At 41.7% G+C, this 7,927-nt stretch overlaps 1 non-coding gene across 1 annotated transcript; it reads left to right on the top strand.

Moving 5' to 3' along the window:
• The first annotated feature begins 4,677 nt into the window (after positions 1-4,677).
• LOC141593364 (small nucleolar RNA R71) lies at positions 4,678-4,784 on the top strand. Its single transcript, XR_012521453.1, has one exon. It is a non-coding gene; the product is annotated as a small nucleolar RNA R71 (small nucleolar RNA).
• The last annotated feature ends 3,143 nt before the right edge of the window (positions 4,785-7,927 follow it).

The raw sequence follows: 7,927 nt of genomic DNA, 5'->3' as shown, positions 1-7,927 counted from the left end.
GAGCAAGTGAATACCGAAATTGCAGAAGGATCATAACGGAATGATTGAAAGCACAACGAAAATCCAATGCGAAAATAGTTTCCCAAACCCTAATTATTTCTAAAGAACTGTGTGTAAAACTTATTGTGAAAACTTGATAAAAATCGGATCAAAACTGGATGCCTCTATCTGATGTTCTAGGTTACGTTATATAGAAAATATACATAACAATTATTATCAAAACCTAAACTCAATGGGCTTGCGTTTCCTCGATCTTTTAATTCTCGTCTGGGATAGCAGCTTGGTCGATCGATTAAGCATGGCAGTCGATCGACTGCTCTTCAGTGTACAGTAGCTTCTGGAACCCGCAGGTTGGTCGATCGACTGATGGTAGTGGTCGATCGACTGCTTGAGATGATACTTGACTTCTAAACTCTCGTGGATTTGTCTTTTGGGCTTTGAAATGCGCACCAAGCTCATTCCTCGAGTCAATACTTCACGTCAAATGCAATGCAGGATACTCGGGGTATGTGAGGTATGGGTAAGAAGAGGCAAAACATTTTATGGAAAAGTGGAGGTACAGGTGATCAAGCTAGTACCAAAACGGAACCATATGGCAACATCCAACTTCTTGCTCATAATCAATCGACACGGTGCTATAGCAAGCACAAAACTCACAATCCCTGGTATAAAAGCAATCAACCAACTCCTCGTAAAATATGAATAATACATGGGAGCAAAAATCGCCAAAAGATAAAGGCTTGAATTATGCGAATTGATTTCTTTTCTTTCTCTCGAACCTCAGTCGATCGACCTATGATGCCAGTCGATCGACCGCTTAAACAGTACAGAACCTCTTTTTCATATTTTCGAATCATTTTTTCACTTCTTTTGTTTTCCTTTTCAACTTTGTTTCTTTCCTCCTTCATTTCATTTTCCCAACAATCATTTCAATTGAGCAAATACCACCAAAAACGAAGTAACAATCCCAAAAACATGGACTACTAGCTTGACAAAGGACAGGCTAAATGTAGGATGTAGTAATGGGACAAAAAGGCTATTTTTGGCAGTGTGGAGCTTATGGGCATAATAAGAAAAAGGAAACCTCTACCACATGTGTCAACAAACCACAAACCGAATGCATACAGGTATTAAGCAGATTAAGTTCATATTTATGCAAATTGATTTGACATGTCTCATAAGGAGTACTACTCACATCCTAGATAAACTGGTCATAGATGTCACCAGTTATAGGCTCTAAATCTCAGAAAATATAAGTAGTTTGCCAAAAATATAAGTCAAGTCTAAAGTTCAGCAAATAAATTTAACGAAAACTCGTAGATATGCATATATGATTCTACTAATAACATGTTAATTAGCAAGGCTTAGGCGAAAACAGATGCAATTGCAATGTCATCATGGAAATACTACCGTTCCGACTCGACCTACATACTAAAATAAACGTGCATTTTTGTTTGAATTTTTGGAATTTTTTCAATTTTTTGGATTTTTGTAATCTGAAAAATGAAATAAACAATGCAAGGCAAAAATGTAAACGTGAATGCAAGCAAATGATATGCGACGCAAAACCCTTCCCCAAACCAAATCGCACAATGTCCCCATTGTGCAAAAATCATGTAATGAAGAAAAGAGAAATGAGAATTTGCGTAAAATGAAATAAATAAATATGACATGAAGTGGAAATCGGGAACTCACAAGACTTTAAGCGCAGCCAAGGAAACCTCCCCAAACCAGCGTGAGCTAGGAGGTTTCAGTAGCAAGCAGTGCTACTAATAAGTACCTGAAAAGACAAATAAAGTATCACGCATAAAATCGAGAAGCAATAATAAAGCAGTATTATGTGCAAAATTGAGGAAAATAGAAGAAATAAATAATGACGGAAGATAAAGTGGAGTAGAAAAATCCCTTAATTCCGCAAATCGACCAAACATAGCAGGACTGAGGTCGTGAACAAGTACAGCAGTGCAGGTCGGTCGATCGACCACATTACTCAGTCGATCGACCAAGTGAACAGGAACAGAAGCTCCTGGGAACTGCCGACCGGTCGATCGACTATATAGCCAAATCGATCGACTGGAAATACTGCTGTAACTTCTTATTTCTTCGTATTTGCTCAATTTCTTGAGCTAATGAGGTCTAAAAACCTGCAAGTGCACAATAATACGCGCCCAAAATTGCGCAAAACCCAAAGTAAAGTCTGAAGCGCATAAAATCCGAAGCAAGCAAGATAAAATGCGAAGTTTCGCGCACACAAAATACGGTAAATAGTCTTAAAAGCAATAAAATGTTTGTAAAACATGCGACCAACTAGTAGTTGATCAAGAACGGCCACGGTATGGCCCACTTCACCGGCTTCTGGCTACTAGAGGTAGCCTCAACGGTGCTTATCTGATCAGCTGCACCCTTCTTAGCTTCCACGTCCGCTGAACTCAACGGATCAACACTCTCATCATCTCCCCAGTCAATGATCTCTTCGGGCTTGTCAGAATCCAAATCAGACTCTCTGGCTTTGACCGGCTCGTCATCAACTTCCTCATCAATTCCATAGCTAAGGCAACCAAGACCTCCTCTTTGAATGATCGGCTTCTTTATAGTTGGAGCAACTTGCAGCACTTCCTTCCCCAAACCATCTCCTGCAACATCTAAAACAACAGATTCTTCCTCCTTTTTGCTCCCAGTCTGGGGCGGAGGGGTTAAGGAGTAGAGATAGGCATATCAGGAAGCACAAAGTACGATTTCTTGTCAGAAACCGTGTTACAGGTCACAGGCCACAGGCCACATGGGGTCCTTCTTCTTAGCGGGTTGGGCAAAGACAATAGAATGCTTTCCCACTTTGAAGGTCAAGGTTCCTAGACCAACATCTATGACTGCACCAGCAGTGTGAAGAAATGGCCTACCCAAAATAATGGGAATATGGGCATCCTCAGGCATGTCAAGTACAACGAAGTCGACGGGGAAGAAAAACTTCCCTATTTGGACATGAATGTCCTCTAAGACTCCTATTGGCTGGACCGCAGATCGGTCAGCCATCTGTACGGTCATGTCGGTCACTACGAATCTAGTTAGTTTGAGCTTTCTAGCTAGACTCAAGGGCATGACGCTTATACTAGCTCCTAAGTCACATAATGCCTTCTCAATAGAGAAGGTACCTAAATTGCAAGGAACAGAAAAGCTACCCGGGTCCTCTAGCTTATGGGGTGTAGTGTGAGACAAATAAGAGCATGATTCTTTGGTTAAAGCGACAGTGTGCACATTTTCAAGTGACTTTTTCTTAGACAAGAGTTGTTTCATGAATTTAGTGTACGCAGGCACTTGATTAACTAACTCAAGGAAAGGCACGTGTACATTCAAACTACGAATAACCCTTTCAAATTTATTGAAAGATACCTGTTCCTTTGTCGGCACTAGTCTTTCTGGATATGGGGCTGAGAGAAGTACCTTAGCCCTCTCCTCTAAGTCTCGCATGCCGGCATCCATGGACTTAGGCTGAAAGTCCACCACCTTTTCCTTATTGAAGCTTGAACCCTCCTCAGACCGTCTCAAATGTGAGCCATTGACCGACATTGGGTCGAACTTCGGAATCGAGACGGACCCATCAGCACTCGGGTCTTGCCCCAATACTTTCGGAGTTGTCGAACCCCGGAACAAATGGTCTCTCAAATTATCGGGCATTGAAGGACGAAATTTCTCAATATCAGCAGGGGCCTCAGTCGATCGACCACCTTGCTCAGTCGATCGACTGAGGTGTACAGTTCCAGAAGCTCCTGTAACCCGCATATCAGTCGATCGACCGGGTATATCAGTCGATCGACTGATGTACCTGGTAGACGCCTTGTTCTTGTTATTTTTCGTTGAAGCTTTCTTTTGACTCGGTTCCGCTTCATTCTTTTCAGGGGCATCCTCGACCATAGCAGGCCCCTCCAGGGTAGACCCACTCCTCAAAGTAATGGCATTCAGGGTCTCTTTCTGGTCAGTTTGAGTCGGTAAGTGTCCGGGAGCTCGAGTGGTGTTCTTGCTAGCCAATTGAGCAATTTGACTCTCTAGCATCTTCATCCCGACCTCTCTAGCTTGGGACTCCTTCAGCAATAAGTTCTTCAACTCGGTGAACTCGGATTTTTGGGATTGTTGCTGCTGCGGCACATAGGGAGGTTTTTGATATGGTTGTTTGTGAGGGGGCACATAAGCTTGCTTTGCTGCTTTGTTGTGGAGGTTGAGTCGGATTCGGGACATTCTGCTACTCCACCTCAAGTTGGGGTGGACATTCGGCTCATAGTACGTGTTTGTCCGCCTATAGTGTTGAAAGGCGACAAGACTCAAAGGGAAAAGAACAATTCTCGAGACATGCCCCTCGGCTCCACATCTTCTACGACGAAAGGACCGTCTCAAAACAAATAAGTAACATGGTACATCCCACCTTTAGAAGCTCCTCCAAATTCATATTTGTCAAACCTTGCAGGTGAGAGCTTCTAGTGCGAAAGAAGAGAAAGATTCAGCAGCTCTCCTCTGGTTTCCTCTCGAATTCCCATATTCAGCCTTATGAGTGGCCAAATCATCGATGATCTTCCACCCCTTAGTCTCTCCCATGTTCTCAAAAATCGGCCATTGGCTGCATCCAAAATAGCCCTCTGATCGTCATACAGCCCATTATAGAACTGGTTGCAAAGACTCCATTTTTCGAACCCATGGTGCGGTATGGTTCGCACCAGTTTCTTGAAACGGACCCATGCTTCATGATAGTTCTCATCAGGCCCTTGTTTAAAGCTCGTGATCTGAGCTCTAATGGCATTTGTCTTTCAAGCAGAGAAGTACTTTTTGTAGAATGCCAGGTCTAAGGAATTCCAATCGGTGATCCCATGAGCGGCTCGATCCAGATCTCTATACCACTCCCTTGCAGCATCGCGAAGGGAGAAAATGAACATAGTCTCCTTGATCTGATCTTGGGTCACACCGGTCGGCGGGGGTATAGAGCAGCAATAATCAACGAAGGTCTCCATATGCTTGGCTGCATTTTCATTTGCAGCTCCCCCATACTGGTTTCTCTCAACCAGGTTAATATAGGAAGGCTTCGGCTCGAATTTTCTCGCCTCCCCAGGTAGTTCGAATCCTTCGTAAAGATTCTCAGCTGTCGGCTCTGAGTGACTAGCAATGGTTGCTTCTTTAGCCATGACTGGAATTTCTGGAGAAGTGACTGTCTCAGCTGAAGAAATAGAAGCAGGAGATGTAGGTGGATCTTCTTCGAACAGTTCGTTCTCGTAGAAACTTGACAGAGTACTCAGCTCTTCCTCTGTCGGCAATACCCTTTGTGTTCGTCTCAACTCGCGCAAGGATTTCTCGATCTCAGGATTTAATGGTACTAGTTCACCACCCTGTGACCTGCGCATAAGAAGAAACTACAAAAAGAATATAAGAAAAGTTTAAGGAACGGAAGTCCCTTAAACTAAAGAAAGACTGAATAAAAACAACTAAAAATTAGAACAATTGCCTCCCTGGCAACGGCGCCAAAATTTGATACCCGTCGTGAGGTGTCAAAAATAAATTTATATTCTCCAACTACAACTATAGCTAGCGGCAGTCGGGTCGAACCACAGAGAGGCAGACGTAATTTCTAGTTGTTTAAATTCGGTCTAAGGTAACAAAAGTGGGGGTTGAATTGATTTGGTCTATACTAATAGCAAATAAAGACAATGAACAAAAAACGCGAATAAGACAGATAAAAGAAGGGGTGCAAGGATGATCGGGTTGTTATAGTTTCGGCGGCAGCGTACTAAACAGGTCTAAAACAAAACACATGAGGCGGGAAATAAAGAGGTCCTCTCGGTCCACTCTTAACAAATAGCATCTTTCGACCTCGCTATAAGTCCCTAATATCACTAATACGACTCTCATCCTGAAAAGTGACTTACGGTCTAAACTTTACCTATCTTTCGATCTCAGCATAGTTTAGTCATTTTAATTGGTGATCTAGCAACTGTCCCTATCTCCGATCTAATGGGTCAGTCATATCCTAAGCATTCAACTAGTCGTGTGCACTCGATTCGTCGAATTAAGAATTAAAACAATTAAAACGAAAATAAAAACCTCACGTGGTCAGTCGATCGACCAGGTATGGCGGTCGATCGCCCAACACGCGAATTAAGCCGTGTTCATTATATTGCCGCCTACACTATAATTCCCCTACATCCTAGCACGAACAAATTAGCTACTCATACTAACGATGATAACAACAATGAAATTAACGAAATAGACAGAAGGTTTCATGCTTAAAACGAATGAACAAACAATTAACAATAAGGATAATTCGGTTTCGGGAGACTAACTGACAATTTCTATACTATCAATGCAATAAAGATGAACTGAAAATAGAGCAAGTGAATACCGAAATTGCAGAAGGATCGTAACGGAATGATTGAAAGCACAACAAAAATCCAATGCGAAAATAGTTTCCCAAACCCTAATTATTTCTAAAGAACTGTATGTAAAACTTAATGTGAAAACTTGATAAAAATCGGATCAAAACTGGATGCCTCTATCTGATGTTCTAGGTTACGTTATATAGAAAATATACGTAACAATTATTATCAAAACCTAAACTCAATGGGCTTGCGTTTGCTCGATCTTTTAATTCTCGTCTGGGATAACAGCTTGGTCGATCGACTAAGCATGGAAGTCGATCGACTGCTCTTCAGTGTACAATAGCTTCTGGAACCCGCAGGTTGGTCGATCGACTGATGGTAGTGGTCGATCGACTGCTTGAGCTGATACTTGACTTCTAAAATCTCGTGGATTTGTCTTTTGGGTTTTGAAATGCGCACCAAGCTCATTCCTCGAGTCAATACTTCACGTCAAATGCAATGCAAGATACTCGGGGACGGATTTAGCTCGATTTCCGCTGGATTCTTCACATTTCTGCAATAATGTACAAAAATACGGAAGTAGACGGAAATAGGGAGAAATGTTGCATAAACTACATGAATGAGCTCTGAAATGCGTGTAAAATGGGATGTAAAACATCATATAAAAGACACGCATCACTAGTATTCACATGCTAGGACTATGTGTTGTTATGTTGTTGTTCACATGATAAGCACGATTGTCTAGCATCTATATGCTAAGGCTATGTGTTATTCATATTCATATTCTTATGTTTACATGTTATATTAATTATGACATTTCGTGGCTGGGAGAACTCGGAGTTACTCCCCACTGACTGTGGCTTTCGTATTTGTATAAAATGCGATTGACAGGTAGGTGATGCATATATGGGGTACATGGACGAGCTAGCGAGCAAAGTAACCTTGGGACCTAGATTGGCTTTATTTTATTGTGACCCTTAAACACTTTTTATGTCATATACTTTTTAGGGACATATCTCTCCCTTTTTCATATTTGGGTTGTATAACTTTGTTTCGCGACTTTAGCGATATTTTATTTATGAGATTTATTTCAGACCTTGCATGTTTGACACCTTCCCATTTGGATATTTTTATAACAGGTTCAGGTTTTAAAAATTACAGGTTTTTACCCAAATGAACCTATTACAAACATGTTCATGCAGTTTTTATCTAGAATTATGTGTTTACTTTTCCGCAATGAATGAGGGGGTCACAGTTGGTATCAGAGCATATTTGCTCCCAACGCACGTTTGTGCACCCCCAATTTAAATAACTTGACCTTAAAATAATAAACTTGAGAGATGGGTAGGATGGGTAGACTTAGGACCTTATGTTGTAGTCTCCTTGTGATTGCTATTTGTTAGGTGCTAACCAATGTTCTCTTTTGCAATATGGCTCCTCCAAGATTCGTAGATAATGCAATCTTGCAAGCTCTTACTCAGATTCTTCAGAATCATCAAAACCAACCAGCTCCTCCTCCCCCTCCTCAGTTTCCAGAAGGTGATAGACCCGGTTCTTACACTTGGGTGGCAAGT

The sequence above is a fragment of the Silene latifolia genome, chromosome 7 (genome assembly GCF_048544455.1).
Source record: "Silene latifolia isolate original U9 population chromosome 7, ASM4854445v1, whole genome shotgun sequence".
NCBI classification, from domain to species: Eukaryota; Viridiplantae; Streptophyta; class Magnoliopsida; order Caryophyllales; family Caryophyllaceae; genus Silene; species Silene latifolia.
Note: the sequence above shows the minus strand (reverse complement) of the source record. Positions and strands in the feature narration are given on the sequence as shown.